General features: G+C 54.0%; 1 protein-coding gene across 5 annotated transcripts in view; it reads left to right on the top strand.

The window, feature by feature from the left end:
- The window catches only part of NLGN3 (neuroligin 3), a 38,829-nt gene that overhangs the window by 1,070 nt on the left and 21,560 nt on the right, over positions 1-16,199 (top strand). The gene's annotated exons all lie outside the window — the stretch shown is intronic.

Here is a 16,199-nt window from a genome sequence, read left to right as displayed (position 1 = left end):
CCCGGAGCCGGGCGTCGGAGCGGGGCGCGGCGGGGCAGGGGTTAACGGGTGGGGCCGAGCGCGGCGGCGGCGGGTAACGGCGAGGGTTAACGGGGCCGGATGAGCGGCCGCGGCGAGCCGGCGGGTTGCCATGGCGACGTGCTGAAAGGGGGATTGTGCGCCCGCCTCAGCTGCGCGGCCCGCATCCCGGCCCCCGCCCCGCATCCGCCGGGCCGCCCGGCACCGCTCGGCCCGGCCCGTCAGAGCCAGCACAGAGCGGGGAGCGGGGCTCTCCGGGCTGGAGCACTTCACTCCAGGGAATTGGGATCCTCCCCGAGGCTTTGGGGTGTCTATGGTGTGGTGTGGGTACTGGGGGTACTGCTGTGTGTCCTGGGGGATGGGTTATTTGGGGCGCAAGGATGCTCCTGGTGCTGACAGGCTGCTGGTGTGAGCATCCCTGGGTCAAGGGCAGGCAGGAGATCCCCTTGGCTCAGTTTATTTGGCATAGCATTAGGAATGACATTAGCCGTCGGGCTCCTGGAGTGAAAGGACATTCCCTGTTTCCCTCTTGGGCCAGAGACCGAGTTGGAGGCAGGCTTGCTGTCAAACAGCTGGCCATACTCATCCCTGAGCAGGGCAGCAGGCCAGATGTCCATTCATCCATCTTCCCATCCCTTAGTGGGGTGGTGGGTGCAGGGGTTGCTGGTGGCCCCAGCGATGCGCGCTGTGGCTGGAGTTGGCACTGTTCACCTGAGCTTGACTCCCTGGTGCTCGAAGCCATGGAGCAGGACAGGGTGGTGGGTGATGGTCAGTTCTGGGGTCTGTCTGCATCCAGTGCTGTCAGCAGCAAGGGACAGAAATGGTGAGGGACCTGAGACCTTTGGCCAGCCAGTCAGTTTCTGGACCACACTCTCCCAAATGGTGACACCTCCTTATGCCTCTACCAGCAGCCTTTCCCAAGGCCACAGACCTCCCTTAGGGAGGTGGCTCTGCCATGACATCCCTGAAAGGCTGGGATTTTCCTTCCATCCTTTGAGAGTGCCTCATCTGCTGCTGCTGCTGGCTCGGCCCCAGGTGATGGCAGAGCCAGCTCCCCACAAGCCCCTGTGCTGGCCATGCTTTGTGTCAGCCTGGTGGGACCTTCTTTCCTCGGCAAACCAGGGTCCTCTGTGGAATTGGGAGCATCTGCCAGCTGGGTAAGGAGTGGATGTGTCCTCAGAGAGGGAGCTGCTGGTTGACAAGGCAGGAGTCAGTCTTAGCTCTGGGAAATGCCTGTGCCAGGCGTGTACCCCAGCACCCATGCCAGCACCTGGTGCAGGGCTGGGCACCCAGAGGTCCCCATTGGAACCAGAGCTCTGCCTGCTCTGCAGGCTGCAGGTGGCCGCCACCAGAGCTGGTGTCTGCAAAATGGTTAAAGGCTGACATTTAGAGGTCACACTTTTAGCACTGTGCATGTGTTTGCTTCATTTGCATTTGCAGTTAGCCGGGCTCGAGGCTTTGCCACTCGCATGTGCAGTTGCCATGGTTACATGTGCAGTCGGGATGTGGAGTTTGGTTGGACACCTGCAAACACGCAGCTCCCAACATCCAGAGCGCAAGCAGAAGCTGCCAAGGTGCAGGGCAGCCCTTGGACAGGGGTGTGAGGGCCCTGCACAGCTCTGTGCTGAGGGAATGGGAGCTGCAGTGCCTGTCTTGGCAGGGTCTGCATGGTGCTGCCTTGCACAGCCTCCAATCGCCCACACTCAACAGCAGTGAGCATCTAGGGCAGCCTTGTTAGAGAGGAGGATTGAGCCTGTGCCAAGGGGGTTGCCCTGCACTTTTCATCTGGGGCTGTTTCTTTTCCAGAGCCCGTGTAGAGGCTTTTGTCCCAAAGGGCTGGAGGGAAGGTGCTCGAGAGCAGGGTGGTGAGGGCAGCCAGAACCTGGGAGTCATGAGTGGAGCTACTGAGCAGGCTGCCCAGGGACAGGGGCCTGCCAAAGCCTCAGGAGGCAGCGTGAGAATTGGCAGGGCCCTGTGCTGAGGCTCCAGATGTGGTGGCTGTGTCTGTCCTGGCTCTCTGTGGGGGCTGCTCTGGGTGCTCACATCCGGCACAGACAGGGATTTATTCCAGGTGTCTTTTGATCAGGATCACGTCCGTGTGCAAAAGCAAGGAGATGGTGACTGCCAAAATCCTCTGGCAGGTCCACGTTGGCCTTTGTGTCAAGCGAGGAGGTGTTTTAGGACAGCTGATAAGAAAGGGACCTTGAGGTCATCAAGTCTCTAAGCTCCATCTAAGCAATTCCCAAGCAGCATCAGCTCAGCCAGCTAAACCTCCCCAGCCACAGCGAGCCTGCTGCCTCCCAAGCAATTTGCTGCCATCTTCCTGTATCTTTCCTTCTAGAAGCTATTTCTTTGCAGCAAGCAGGGGAGAAAGGAAGCTCTCTTGGCTGTTCAGGAGCTACTGTGGCCTCAGAGCAGTGTGGAAGCGTCCATGCTGCACTGGTGGCAGCTGGAGGGATCCAGTAACAGTAGAAGGGTGGAAGGATGGTGGGAAGTGGTGGGGATGGGGACATGGAGCGTGTGTCTGTGCAACAAGTTGTGGAGCTGCAGAAGAGGCTGTGGAATCTCAGAGCAGAGCACAGAGGGGCTGTGTATCTGCCTTCCTGGGGCTGTGCACCAAGCGCAGAGGGATGGGGCAGGCACGGCTTGGCTTTGTCCTTGGAACTCCCAGTGCCACTGGGATGGAAGTTGCCGGCTCCCTGTGGGATCCCAGACAGAGATTGCTCTGCTGGTGGCCTGTGGTTATTGGCTGCCACTGACAGTGCTTTGAAAGGCAGCCAAGGGCGTTGTGGCTCTGGGTAGGCACAGAGGGGAGGTGGTCACAGGCAGCACAGGGCACCTCAGCAGGAGGAGGCAGGATGGATCCTGGTTCCAGGGCACTCGAGGAGGGCTAGGTCTGAGGACTGAGCTCAGCTGAGCTGGGTGGTGCTGGATGGGGGACTGAATGCTCTGGTGGTCTCCTTCCGTGATACTCCCCAGAGCTGGGGGCAGGGAGCAGGCTGTGACCAGCACTGTGTGCTGCTGGCCTCAGCAGGATTCTGCTGTGGGTGTGAGGGGAATGAATAAATGGTCCTGCAATTGCCAGAGCTGCCAGTTTGAACCCACATCATTCAGACCCTGGAGCGAGTCTGACTGAGAGGAAATGGGGATGAAGAGGGAGCCATGGAAAGACATGGGTGCTTCTGGCTGCAGCTGCTGCGTCCTGTCTGGTTTGTGTAGCTCCTGGAAGTTTTCCCTGGCTGGGAGGTTACGTGCAGTTTGGAGGCTTGTCTGGGCTCAGTAGTCATGTAATATTGCAGTCCATGATGAAACCTGCGCTCCTGCTAAGTCTTGAAGTTGTGTGTGGAAACTCTGCTCTTGCAGTATATTCCTTTTGCTGTATTGTCTGCCTGGCAGCAGGGACAGCACGTGGCATGGGCTGTCTGTGAGCAAGACTTTGTGCTGGAGCGTGCTGTTTGGGATGAGACCACCTTGGCAAGGAGCTCAGAGGATTGTTGGTAAAGAAGCCTTGTTCCTGACACTGCAAAATGCAGAGCAGTGGAGTAACATCTGTTATTTTCAAACTGCATCTCAGTGCAAGCATATCCTGTAAGGTGCCTGGCAAGCAGCATTGAAACTTTGCCTGGTGGCCAGATGCTCTGGCCGTGCCAGCAGAGCAGGTGGCAAAGTTTGGGAAAGGTTGCAGAGAGAGCATGTTACAGGGCTTGTACAGTGCACGAGCCTTGTTTGGGTCTGGGCCTGGGGTGCTGAGGGCAAGGATGGCTGGGAAAAATTGGGTCAGGAGGCTTCTGAGATGGGCTTGGGGAGGGGACTGCTGGGAATGCCCTTTTGGGATGATCAGGGGCTGCAGGGACTCGGCCTTCATCGAGCAGTTGGTGCTGCTCCGAAGGAGTGGGAGAAGACGCCCAAGTCTGTAACGTGGCCACAATGTCTGCGTGGCACTCCCTGTGGAGGTGGTCCTGTCCATGTCCTGCTGCTGGCATCCAGTGCTAAAGGAGTTGTGGAGGTGAACGTGTGAGTCCAACTGTCTTTGTGTCTCTTTTCTGCCCTCACATAACTCCAGGCACCACTGAGCAACTTGAGGAGTCATAGGACAGTGATGGAGGAGAAGGGGACAGGGGTTGCTCTGTGTCTCTGTCTCTAGAGCTGCCCATGGGGAGCTCAGGAGAGATGTGTGGGTGTTGAGATCATCGTGGAGTCAAATGCCTGGAAGTTGCAGCAGAGCTGGTCAGAGGTCTGGTGGCCTCTCTGCAAAAAGAAAAAAAAAAGGCTAAATAAGGCAGGGTTCTTCAGGCTGGAAAAGAAACAACAGAAGATGGGTAAGATGTGTCTACAGGAGGCCAGGAGAGAAGTGATAGAGGTTAACTGTGCATTGTTTATTTTCATACAAGTACAAGGTCACATCAAATTAAGCTCTCAGGAGGTGCCAAACAGGAGGAGAGGCAGTGCCTCTTGCAGATGTGCTATCAAATCACAGAAGTCCTCAGGACAAGGTGTCATGAACAGCAAAACCTTGCATTTGTTTCAGGAGAAATGGGATGATATCAAGAAGGACAAGAGATTCCCCCAGAACTAATAAATACACTGAGTTCCACCTATGGCTTGGGCAGCTGCTGAGCTGCAAATTGCTTGTGCTTCTGACTGCTTGCAAGTACACAGAGCAAGGTGGACTTTTGGTCTGCTCTGTTATTTTCACAACATTCTGCCCACCAGAGTGTAGAGCCAGGAGGGAGAACTGGGCTTTGGTAAAGAAGGATGGGTTTATCCCCATCCAGTTCTGTTACTTAGCTTAGCACAGGGTGATAATGCATGTTCAGTCCTGCTTCCTCGCTGGGAGCATGGGATGCTTTCCCCACATGGTGGAGGTGCACCTGCTGGGGGATACAGGACCTGTGCTAAGCACCAAGCCTTGGCTTCACAGGACCCTTTGCTGGAGACCTCAAACAGCCTTTTGTCCACTGATCAAGTACTAATTCAGTTGGTTTGAAAATGAATGGCAATATCCCTTCCTGCCGTGTTCCCTGACAATTCTGGGTCCCTGGGCACAGGGACACGCTGGCAGCAGAGCTAGAGCTGTCCCAATTCCCTGGTACTTGCTGCACATGATAGGCACTGTGGGATCACCAGGGATCTGATCTTCATCTCCCCCTCCTCCAATCCCCTGCCTCTGCCTGTTCTCATACACGTAATTTCAGTTTTGTTCCTGGTTTTATCCTCTAATGAGAAAAGACTCATGTCCTGCTACCTGTGAGGGTCCAGTTCAGCCTTACCTCGGGGAATGTGGGGCGCCAAAAGGCTGTTCCCCAGCTCCTGAGCAGTCCAGAGACATGCAAGGACAACAGGAAGATGTGGGCTTTGCTTGGGAGCAGTTGGCTTCTTGTGGGAGAAGTGGACTCGGAGAGGAGGATGCAGGGATGAGCTGGGGATCCAGCAGTCCCCCGTGGGTTTTGGCTGGCAGGCAGCAGTATGAGGTCAAGTGAGGCTGTTGCTTATGAAAAGGATGCTGTTTCTCAACCTTATGAATTCTAGGAGGACCGGGGGAAGTGTCCAGCCAGCAGCATAAAGGTGTCCTTGCAAGCACAAACCAAAATTTCCCTTGGATAGCAGCTGTCCTGTGCCTCAAGAAAGAAACAATCTCTGTTCCTGTCCTGTCTTTTTGGTCTCTGTTGCCACTGGGGTCTCTGGATGAGAATTTGAGATTGCAGATTTGGGCAGGGAGCTGCTGTACTTTGATGCTCACGGCTTTGAGAGAAGCCAATTGTTTGCCTACTCTTTGTAACCAAAAACTCCTCCTGTGTCCGCTGGGAGTGATGCTTCCAAGAGGGCATCTGCTGAGGCAGAGCTGTGCTCAGGGACCTCTGAGGAGCAGCAGGGAGCATGAGAGCTGTCTTGGCACTTGAACTTGACTTTCCTTGGCATTGTTGGTCCTTGCAGCACGCCTGTCTGTCCTGCTTCATTCTGGTCTGCTCCCTCTGGAGAGACAGGGCATCCCCAGGCTGCCTGATTTGCTCCGGTCCAGCTTATTTCTTAACACGAGGTGGTATTTGCAGTAAAACACATTAAAGGATTTTTTTGCCAGAGGTTTTAGACTTTCTGCTTTTTTGTGCTCAAAGATAGAAAATATGGGAGGATGAATTTACAAGGGAAAATAGAAAATACATTTTGGATTAAATTTGAATGGGTTTCCTTTCTAGCTGCTGGCTTGCCTGACCTAGAGTCTCTAGCGAGCCCTGGCTGCATGAGCTGGACTTTGTGGAGCTGCTGTGGCTGCAGGCTCCAGTCCAGGGTGCTTCCATGGTCTTCTGCTTAGTCACGCCAGCTTTGGTTTTGGTTTGGGAACACGAGCAGCTGAGGGCCTTGTTGAGGGCAGGCTCTCCTGCTTAAGGAAGCTGCTCCTCTTAGCTGGGTAGGGGCTGTCGTGGGCTTGGGCTGCACCATGGGCTGCACCCTACACCTGGGCTCTCTGGGGTCCTTCCGAGGTGGCAGACGCCACATCTGTCTGGGCTGCCAGCTGTGCACACAGCCCGTGCTGCTGGTGGTCCCTGGCTGTGACAACTGTATAAACTCCTTAGGTTGCTTGCTGGAGCGCGAACCAAATCCGTGCGTTTCCAGAATTCCTGGGAAAGCCTGGAGGGTTTCTGGGGAAACCAAAAACTCTGGGATGGGCTTTTCACTCATTCAGCTGCAGATGGGTGGTTTTGGACGCTGTGTCGTGCCAGCAGCACACGGGGGTGGCCCTCGTGTCAGGGGCCCCAGGGCCGATGTCGCCGTGAGCCGATGCCGCCCGTGCCGGTGGCGGCTTTGCCCAGGAGCTGCTCCAGAGCTCCAGCCGTGATCCCGGCGCTCAGCAGCGGGGTGGGGCGAGCGGGGAGGCAGATGTGGAGAGGGGGAGGGTGGCTTCTCTAGCACCTGTGCCTTCTTCTGGAGCGTGCGAGTGTGAAATTCAATTTGTAGCTGAGTCGTAGCTGGTGAGGAACACAGGCCACAGTGTGTGCGGGAGCCAGGCGCTGTCTGGGAGCGGCGCGGCCGGCATGCACGGCATGTCCTCCTGCCAGCTCTTGCGGAGGCTGACGTCAGCCCGGAGGAGCGGTGGCTGCTGCAGGATGTGGCTGCTTGACGCTGTGTCATGTTGGCTCCGGGTGTGCGGCCCCGGCTCTGCAGGAGCTCTGCCAGGAGGTGCTGCCCTGGGATGGTGTCCCCTGCCCTGGGATGGTGTCCCCTGCCCTGGGATGGTGTCCCCTGCCCTGCGGGGGCGCGGAGCGCGGTGCAGCTGGGAGGGAAAGGGACCTGGTGGCCCCTGCCACCGATGGCTTGCAGGGTGGTGGTGTGGATGGAGGAGTCCATGGTACTTCCAGCAGCAATGGCATTTTCCCGCCCCCACATCTGGATCTTTCTGGTGTTTCCAGTGAAACCTGCTCGCTGGTGGGAGCAGAGGGAACGTGCATTACAGCACCAGCAGATGCAGCTTGCACTGACCCGTGCTCTGTCCTGCCTGTGCTTTGCTACCAGTGGTCACTGCTCCCCATCTCCTGCCCCAGGCCTGGGTATCCCACTCCCTGCTTCTCAGGGAGCAGCCCTCTGTTGCAGATGAAGAGTCCGGTGCTGTGAGGGGGGGGATCGTGGTGTCCCAGGCCAGCCAAGGAGAGCTGGGAGTAATTGTGCCCCCAGGCAAGCTGCAGCGTCATGGAGCAGTGGGTCACTGCTGATGCCAGTAGGCTCAAAGGGACGTTTGCAATATGGTCAGAAAATCACGTCTGGCCTTTGGTCAGGGCCACTCTCACTAACATAAAACTCAGCACCTGTAGAGTCCAGCGGGATGTGCTGGGGCACACAGAAGGGCAATGGGCTGGAGTTCAGCTGGGGCATCTCTCTGGCACAGGGCAGGACCTGCAGCTCTCCCAGCTGTGGGAAACTCGGGAGCATGGAGTGGCACAGCCCTGCATCCCAGCCTCTGGGCACCTGTGTCTGTGCAGAGCCTGTCTGGTGTTTCACCTGGCAGTAGAGACTGTTGTAACAAGGTGGAGGTGGTGTGGACAATGAGCTCAAACATCTCCTGGGACGGCTTTCCTGAGCAAAGACCCTGCAGTGAGGAAACAATTTGGTGCTGGACTGCAGTGCTTGGCCTTTCCTGCACCCTGAGGGAGCACACGAGGCTCTGCTGCCTGCACTGTGACCCTCATGGGTGGCTCTGTTGGGATGGCCCACACAACTCCTTGCACAGGAACATGCTCTCCCCATTGACTCATCTTGCTCCACAGGCTTGGTGTTTCATGGTACAAGACAAGGTGGTGGTAAGACGTGGTGCACAAAGATGGTTCTTGTACACTGCCACATAACTTGTAACCTTATCTCTTCACAAGAAAACTTATTACGTCATGTTTCAGCTTCTGTGCAGAAGTTAGTTCCTGCTTGTCTCCAGCTATTTTCTTCATCTTTGTTCTTTGTCCTGGGTTTTATTACCTTTATTCCAGATTACTTCCATGACTTGTTTCACAATTCTGCCCTGCAAAACCTTTCTGAGCTGATAAAAAGTGACGTTATGCAGAAATGGTTGGTTGGGGCAGATGTTGGTAAAAGAAAGTCCATTACTGGCTCTGCTGCTGAAGCCAGAGGCTCCAAAGCCACTGTCTGGATTTCAACCCTTGACTACTAATGCATTTGGCTTCCTGCTTTGAGTCGGTAAAAATGAAACATTGACAACTTATTTTGGATGAAGCTGTTCCCATTCAGAACACTCTTGGATTTTGTTGCCCACCCTCCCTAATCACATTTGCAGGAAGTCCATGTATTTTAAGCTGCAGTCGGTTCCTCTCTGCCCAGCCCACCTCCTTACATTTATAGAGCCTCCCCCAGCCCACACTAGTCCATGGAAAGCATTGGCTGTGCTCACACTCGCCCTGCCTGCAGCCACTGCTGCTTTCTGAGCTTTCCTTGGAGCTTGTGTGAGATGTCTTGAGCTGTTCCAGCATGGGTGGCGGTATGGGTAGGACATGGTGCACGTTGCTATGGCCCATTTCTTGGGGGAGCTTCCTGTCCTTTGTATGGCTGGAGCCCAGAAAGGAGCCTGAGAGGCTGGGGTATGAGAGGGTTTTGGGCAAGGACATTGCCTCAGCGACTTGGTTTCATACTTGCCTCAGTTTCAGGCATTTCAGAAATGGGGGTGTCATTGAGCCAGCCTCTTTGGGTTGCCAAAGTTTATTAGACTTCAAACCTGCTTTTGCTAACATAAGAAATATGAATGTGTTTGGACTTGGACTTTCAGAAGCTCATTGATAAGAGCCTTGTGCTTATATAATTGTTCCCTAACACAGTTCAGTCATAATGATCCATGTTAACTTTAAAAATGGCCCCTGTTAGCCGTGGTAGTTTCCAGGGCAATTATTTAGGAGAGGAAGCATCACTCTGGCAGATGTGAGGGGGATGGTGCTGAGCAGGTGGGATAATGTCAGTGTGTGGCTTCCTGAAGCTGGAGAAGGAAGTGAGTGGAATGCTGCTGCTGGAGTCAGCTCTCTCTTCGCTGGGTGAGATTTGCACTTGGGCTGTTAGCTGTGGAGTGTTGATCACAGATTTGAGGGAGATTATATTGCCTTAGAGTAGGTGCCTGATGCTTGTTTGTGATGTGTGGGAGAGTGAGCAAGTTGTCTTGGCATGAACTCTGTGCTGGTGCCAAGGGCTTGCTGAAAGCAGATTGTCTGTCAGCTCACTCCTGAGTACTCGTCTGGAAATTCTAGGGTTCTGTGGATGCACTTTTGCATTGTCAGCCACCTGCCTGCACAAAGCCTGAGGTGGAGTAATCCTAATATTTATTTGTGAAGCACTGCTGAGAAGAGAAGAGAAGAGAAGAGAAGAGAAGAGAAGAGAAGAGAAGAGAAGAGAAGAGAAGAGAAGAGAAGAGAAGAGAATAATTTCGGTTGGAAGGGACCTACAATGATCATCCAGCCAACTGCCTGGCCCACTCAGGGCTGACCCAAATAAAAGGCGTGTGGTTACGTGCATTGTCCAAATGCCTCTTTAACACTGACAAGCTTGAGGCATCCACCACCTCTCTAGGAAGCCTGTTCCAGTGTTTGACCACCCTCTGGCTGAGCAAATGCTTCCTACCGCCCGGTGCAAACCTTCCCCGGCACAGCTTCGGGCCGTTCCCTCGTGTGCTGTCTCTGGGTACCGGGGAGGAGAGCTCAGCACCTCCCTCTGCACGTCTCTGCTCAGGAAGCTGTCGGGAGCCTGGGGGTCGCCCCTCGCTGGTGCCGGGGCTGCGGTTCGCGGTGCCGGGGCTGCGGTTCGCGGTGCCGGGCGGTGCTGACGGGACAGCTCCCGCGGCCGCGGGAGAGTCTCGGCCTCGCCCGGGCTCCGGGAGCCGCCCCGGCCGCGCCACGCCGCCCCTCCTCCCCGAGACCGAGCGATGGCACACGCCGGTGCTGCCGGCCGCGGCGAGTCCCGGCGCCCTGGCATCCTCCGGGCCGAGTCAGGCGCTTCCTTGGCCGCCGGCGGCTGGGGCTGGGGAGCGAGTGTGGCTTCAGCTGTGCTCGGCCGGGGCTTCTCCTTAAGCTCTGCCCCTGCAGGTGAGTGTTTGTACGTTGGAACTGCAAATAGCAAGGTGAAGGAGAGAAAAACTGCCACCGTGTCTTCATGCTGGGTTCAGGAAAGCCATAATGTGAGATAATCCAGATTACTTCTATCCAGAACGTGGCAATAAATAGCCTGTTTCCAGCAGCTATCCCTGAGCCATGTGGGAATCTGCCAGTCCGCCGAGAGGCTGCTGCCGCTGCCCTCTTCCTGTCCTGGCAGAGCCTTCTGCTCACACAGCAGCTGTGGGCTGTGCCATGTGGCCCTGTCTTTTCAGCTCTCCACCAGGCTCCTGGGAAGCAGTGAGTGGGAAGGTCGTTCAAAATCTAGACTAACGCAAGGTGAGCATGTAGCCCACTCCAAAAAACTCCAGGTTTTCAAGCACAGTTGTCCTTGGATCCTCTATAGTGGTCACCTTCTTCTTGCATCAGCAGTATTGGGTGCTGACCCCAACGCTGTCCCTGCTGCAGTGCTCACAGGCTGTCCTTCAGCAGCATCACCAGTCACAGCTCAGTGACACTGAGAAACCTCCTGCATTTTTGGAGCTCTTGATGCTAAACAAGAGTTGGAAATGATCCAGGTTATCTCACCTGCTGGGTAGCGTGTCTTCTGGAGACGGGCATCGAGCAGTCTGCTGACATTCAACACCAGAAGTGTCTGCAAAGGCTGAAATGTGGGCAAGGGAAAGGTCTGCTTTGCCCCTGGTGTCCTTCCCAAGGCAGGCTTGGCTCCTTCATGAAGAACTCATTAAAGGCTCTGGAGCAAACGGTGACAGGCCATATTGCAGCGGGAGGCCTTTGGCACCACAGCAGAAGTGGCTCTTGAAATTGTCTGTTTCTAGGGATTTTGAGTAACATTCTTCTGTTATGAATGGAAGCTCTCGAGGATCTTGGCATGTGTCTGGGAGTTGTCAAAGAGCTTCTGTCCCACATATGTTCTCGCAGCGTTGAGGAACTTAACTGACACTTCTCACGTGGTCCCTCATCCTCTCCCCAGGGCAAAGGATGTGCACTGGAGTGTCTCATAGGCTGCTGACGTTCAGCTTAAAATATTGGTGATGCTGTGGGTAGGAGCTAGGAAAGGCAAGGCACAGGGACAAATATTGATGCAAATGAGGGTGAGGTTTGTAACTTTTCCTTCTGTCCCATTGGGGTGACTGTGGTGCCTCCATACGGGGGGGCTGCAGATGTGCCTCAGGAAGAGAATGAGCTGGGGAGCACTGGACTCTGGGAGAGGCTTCTGCTGAGTGGAGAATGGATGTTTTGGGCTCCATGGTGCTGGAAAGCCTCCTTAGTGCTCTGCTCTGCACCTTGGATGCTGAAGGGTTCATGGCCAGGGTGGCTGTGTATACCCAGACAGTGACAAATGCTGAATGAATGAGGGCAGGGGCAGAGCTGCCAGCCAGGGCAATGGGAAGTGTAGGAGACTGGGCTGGAGGGGCTGCTGGGAATCACTTGGTCCATCCATCTGCCCTTTGCAGATAGCCATGGAGTGCTTTAACTTTTCCTGGTGTACACTTAATATGGATGTGTCTCCTACCTAGCACAAAAGGGCAGAGTGTTCTGAACTTTTTTGCTGTGGCCTTTGCATGTTATAAATCTGTGCCCTGTGACTTTTCTTGTCTAGACTAATCCCGATCTTCCAGACGTTTCTCCAAAGCTTTTTGATGATCTTGCTGGTCTCCCATGGCCTCTCTCAGTTAGTCCAAATCTTTTGGGGAATGAGCTGGTTCTCTGGACAGCAGTAAAATTACTTGGTGTATCTTTATGAGCTGAAAGGAGAGTAATTACTTCATGTGTAAGCTGGCCTTTCACACACCCTCCTGTAGTTGCCTTTTTTTGTGGCAATGATATGCTGGCTCATGTTCACTTTGTACTCACCTGTAGCCCGCGTGACCCTTGTGGCAGAACTACTGCTGTCTCTTCTTCCATGGCCTCTTTGTGCAGTTTTTTTGCCTCCCATTGCCTTACAGTCGTGTCCATCATCTCTCAGCCCTTTCCCAGTCTGTCAAGAGCATGTTAAACTCCCATCCTGGCCTCTAAAGTGCTGGGGTGTCACGTGCAGATTGTGAAACGCACTCTGTTCTGTCATTTAGGTCATTCATGGAAAAGCAGAGCAGCAGCAGCAGCAGGGCAGACCTTTCTGAAACCCTATGTGTCCCTTCAGTGCAACTGTGAGTCACCTATCACTGTTCACCAGCTCTGTGATGGACCTGGGAAATGCCCCCACAGTGCTATGGGACCAGGAAACGTCTGCCTGTGGTCTGAATGGGTAACCTGGGATGAGATCTGCAGGCTTAGGGATGCTCTTGAGGGACTGCAGAAGCACATCAGTCCAGTTGTGCTGCAGCTTCTCTGCTCCCCAGGGTTTCCTGGGGGCTTTCTGCAGTGTTGTAGGCTGGGTGGGATGGGGCTGGGTGGGAGCTGAGATTACTGCCCAGTGGAGGAGAGAAGATGCCAGGTGGGGAGCAGGTATGGCAGGTGCTGCTGCTTGAGAGCTGAGCAGCAGCCTGAGCTCCTGGAGCACAGGCTGGTGGAAAGGTTTGGAGCTCAGCCAGAGAAGAGAAGGCAGGAGTTTCTCGTGCTGCTTGCTGGGTGCATGTTTGTTCTGGGGTGCACGGGCTGGCTCTCAGCAAAGTACAACGGGGTCAGATGGTGAGCAGAGCTGCACAAGACACAGTGGCTGGAGGGTGCAATGGGACATCCTGTCCGCTTGCTGTTGGAAGGAGATCATCCATCCGTGCCAGCTGGGTGCTTTGAGGTCTCCATCTGTCCTGGCTCTGAACCTCATGGGACACAGAACCACAACATGAGTGTGATGAACTTGGGCTTGGTGCTCCAGGGCAGGAGGCTGGGCCCCCGTGAAGGGTCCAATAGGAGGGCAGGCTGGCTGCTGGCATCTCCTCGGCCGCCTGCCAGAGGAGGTGTGGATCCGGCTTGTCTGGCTGGTGTCAAGATGCCTGAATATGCATCTGCCAGAGAGGCTTCCAGAGGATCCCACCCGCTCAGGTTTCCATGGAGAGCGTCTCTTTGTTGAGGAGGAAGCGTCTGGCAGACAGTGTGGCCGTGGAAATACCTATAGAGCATTTGTTTTGCAAAGCACATGAATAACGTCCCCAACAGCTAGCAGCCTCACTTCCTCTGCTCACCCACCAGCGGCCTGGCAGAGCGACCTGGGATGCCTGCGGTGTCTTTGTGCTCCCAGTTTCTCACTGCGTGCCTGTGTGAGCATTCCCAGTTTGGCTGTGTCTGCCCAGCCCAGCCCGGTTTCATTTCTGGTTGGCAGGCACAGCTCCTGGCAGGCAGCAGCCCATCTTCGCTGGGGGACACGTTTGGCTTCCCTGCTGGAAGCAGGAGTGAGAGTGCTGTAGGCGGCAAAACTGGGAAAGTTTTGCTCCCACCTCCCATGGGATGTGAAGGGAATTGCTTCCCTGAACGAAATGTCCTTTCTCTGGTCTCTCAGTTCTTTCTCACGCTTTGAAAGACCAAGAAGCTTAAGAGCTGTTGAGGCAGCAGGCAGCAATGCAAGGCACATGCAACAACCCACAGTGGAAGGGATTAAGCTTGGGTTTTTATGGCAGTCTGTCAGCATTAAATTAAGGCTAAATTCCCATCCTAAATGTTATGTTAACATGAAGTTACATCAGAAAGCACAGAGCACAGAACAGCAATATGAGGGTATCAGATGTGTTACAGGGGTATTGTAATTATCCCAAATCAGGCATTTGAAACCCAGGGAATTTCAGATATAGGGTTTGCCTCATCTTTCGGGTTTGTAATTGAAAAAAATCCAGACATAGGAAGCCTTAGAAGCATGTCACTGAGATTGTTTGGGTGCCTTTATTCTGTGCTGCGGGGACATGTGCAGATGGAGGCAAAGAGTCTTTAAAAAATGATGGAACCAAATGTGGAATTACTAATGTTGAAATACCATGAGCTGTATTTGAGTGTTAAGGCTTTGTGGCTCTCCAGAGTAACATTAGGGCTGCTGGGCCTTGACTGTGCATCTCCATATCCGGACATATTTGACTATCACTTTTGCAACTCACCTCTGTGCCTCATGCTTTGTAAAGCTCATAATTGGAGACAGTTTCAAGTCCTGTAGCATTATTTTGTTTAAATTAAGAATGTGTACTTAATTCTATCTTAGCTTAGGTTTTTTTTGTCTTCAGATTTCCTTGTTTTTTCAGAGCTGGATGAGGATTAAACAAAAACCCAGAGGAATATAATCATAGCATAATTCTGAGGAGCTGTAGCAAGAAGCTGTTTTTTGGCTGTGCTTTGTAGAAAGAGATTCCTCATTGTGTCAGTCCAGGATGGTTACAGTGGGCGTGCGGAAGCTCCACGGATGCAAAGTGGGTTGTGAATTCAGCCCTGTGCCTGGTGTGCACAGCCCAGCTGGGCAGCTGTGTAGTGGCACTGCCTGGTGCTGTGAAATCGCTGTCCTGGAGGAGTTGGTGGAGCAGCCGTGCCCATGGCAGCATGTGGCTGCAGCCACGAGGAAGCTCTGGAGCTGGGAAATCAGCTGGTGAACCACCCTTGGCAGGGCTGTGGTGCTCCTGCAGACAGAAAATCATGACAGATCAGTTGAAATGGCTCTGCAGGGAGCACTGGATGCACTATTATAAAGACTGGAAGCTGCCTGTAGCTTCCAGTCATACAAATTAGATATGACAGTCATTAATAATTAGCTTTATCCTAACCTGTGGTACCTGAAGCAGCCTAAGCAGAAGATTTACACTGGGCAGTTTGCCTTCCAGCAACGTCAGGCAGAGTGATGGGTCTGAAGCACCTCTGAGATCCTGCTTGGGAATACAGCTTTGGGGGGTCCCAGGCCAGCACTACGCCCCTGGGATGTCGCTGTTAGGCAAAGGTCAGTTCTCTGCTGAAGGAGGAGCATTGCAGCAAGGAATATGAGATGAAAGATGGTTTTCTTCCAGAGCTGCAGGCAGAACAGGGCAGCCAAGGCACTGTGCTGCAGAGGCAGCTCCAGCAGTGGTGGGCAGAACTGAGCTTGGGGTCTCTGGGTGCCTCAGCTGTTTTTCTGGCCCTTGACTCAGCTTTTATTTCTTAGGCTTTGGCATCTGTTTGAGGGATAACACAGGAGTGCTGTGCTCCTCCTGGTGTGTTTCTGTCACTGCCTGGTGTGGCAGCAGGAGTGAAGGGGAGTGATGTGCAGAGATGTACTGCCCTCCTTGTCTGGCATTACCTGCGTTCCCTTGGCAGGCTCTGGAGAGGTGCCTGCGTGCCCAGCCCTGCGAGGCCTTGCTGCTTGGGTGGGCTGAATGCAGTAACATGATTTTCTGAGATGAGTGTTTCTATTTACTGTGTTACCCTGATTTCTGAGGCTGCCAAATTCTTTGGGTGTATCAGGAGAACAGGCACAGCACGGGCCCATTTCCTTAATGACCAGCAATGACTTGCCTGCACATGTGCAGTACAGATTTGAGACACCTTCTGTGGGGGTTTTTGGTTGTGTTTTGTCTGGGTGGGGTTTTTTTGTGGGTTTCTGTTTGTCTGTCTTTGAGATTTGGGTTTTTTTGTTTTGTTCTGGTTTTGGGTTTTTTTTGGATTTTTTGTTTTGTTTTGTTTGTTTTTGGGGTGTTTTGTTTTTGT

This window comes from Motacilla alba, chromosome 4A (assembly GCF_015832195.1).
Source record: "Motacilla alba alba isolate MOTALB_02 chromosome 4A, Motacilla_alba_V1.0_pri, whole genome shotgun sequence".
Classification (NCBI taxonomy): Eukaryota; Metazoa; Chordata; class Aves; order Passeriformes; family Motacillidae; genus Motacilla; species Motacilla alba.
This window is presented reverse-complemented; position numbering and strand designations above follow the sequence as displayed.